This window comes from Gossypium hirsutum, chromosome A06 (genome assembly GCF_007990345.1).
Source record: "Gossypium hirsutum isolate 1008001.06 chromosome A06, Gossypium_hirsutum_v2.1, whole genome shotgun sequence".
Taxonomy (NCBI): Eukaryota; Viridiplantae; Streptophyta; class Magnoliopsida; order Malvales; family Malvaceae; genus Gossypium; species Gossypium hirsutum.
Window position 1 is genome coordinate 59,357,581 of NC_053429.1, and position 1,398 is coordinate 59,358,978.

General features: G+C 38.5%; 1 non-coding gene across 1 annotated transcript; it reads left to right on the forward strand.

Moving 5' to 3' along the window:
• Positions 1–798: 798 nt before the first annotated feature.
• Positions 799–905, forward strand: LOC121231142 (small nucleolar RNA R71). The gene has a single exon (XR_005929210.1). It is a non-coding gene; the product is annotated as a small nucleolar RNA R71 (small nucleolar RNA).
• The last annotated feature ends 493 nt before the right edge of the window (positions 906–1,398 follow it).

Below are 1,398 nucleotides of genomic sequence, written 5' to 3' on the forward strand. Positions count from 1 at the left end.
ACAGTTTCTTGCCTCTATTCTGGTTCAGGTGCAACTAACCCTTCCTCATCTTGAATGGTAATTGCATTGATTTGCTCCTTTGGGTTAGATTCAGTTTTACTCAGCAGGCTACCTTATGGTCGATCAGATATCAATTTAGCAAGCTGACCTATTTGAGTTTGGAGCCCTTGGATCGACGCTTGTTGATTTTTAATTACTGTCTCAATATTCTAAAAATGAGTTTCTAACACTGAGATGAATTTTGTAAGCATCTTCTCAAGGTTCGACTTTTTCTCTTGTTGGTAGGGTGGTTGTTGGAAGCCTGGAGGTGGTGGTAGTTGCTGATTTCCTTGGCCTCCCCATGAGAAATTTGGGTGGTTCCTCCAACTTGCATTATAAATATTACTATAAGGATTATTTTGAGATCAAGGATTATTACCAATGTAATTTAACTGCTAATTCTCCATGTTGTGGCCATAGGGTGGGTAATCTGGATTGCTCGATCCACCTCCACTTGCTTCGCACTGCATTACTGGGTGAACTTGTAAAGAACTAAGAAAACCATCAATTTTCTTATTCAAGAGTTCTACCTGATCAGAGAGTATGGTGATCGAATCGACGTTATAAACATCGGTTTGTTTTGTTGGCTTTGTCCTCATGACTTGCCACTAATAATTATTCAGTGACATCTCTTCTATAAATTCATAAGCATCTTCAGGTGTCTTATTATTGATAGTTCTTCCAGTGGCTGCGTCGATCATCTGTCGAGTCGAAGGATTTAGGCCATTATGAAATGTTTGAACCTATAGCCAGAGTGGTAACCCATGGTGAGGGAATCTTCTCAAGAGGTCATTATATCTCTCCCATGCATCATAGAGTGTTTCTAAATCCATCTGCACAAAAGAGGAGACATCATTACGTAATTTAGCCATTTTAGCCGGTGAAAAATATTTTAATAAAAAATTTTTGGTCATTTGTTCCCAAGTAGTGATTGACCCTCGTGGTAATGAATTCAACCACTGTTTAGCTTTATTTCTCAATGAAAAAGGGAGTAACCGAAGGCGAATGGCGTCATCAGAAATGCCATTAATTTTAAATGTATCACATAGTTCCAAAAAGTTTGCCAAGTGAGCGTTGGGATCTTTGTCCTGCAAACCATCAAACTAAACAAATTGTTGTATCGTTTGAATTGTATTAGGTTTCAGTTCAAAAGTATTTGCAGCTATAGAAGGTCTAACTATGCTTGATTCAGTTCCTGTTAAAGAAGGTTTAGCATAATCATACATAGTGCCTGAAGCAGGATTCTGATTAGCAGCAATTGTACGAGGTAGCAAATTTTATTGGTTTTCATCCATCTCCTCTGTGGTGGTTGAAGTATCATCCTCTTGCTCTTCCTCTGTGTATCGTAAGCTTTGCCTT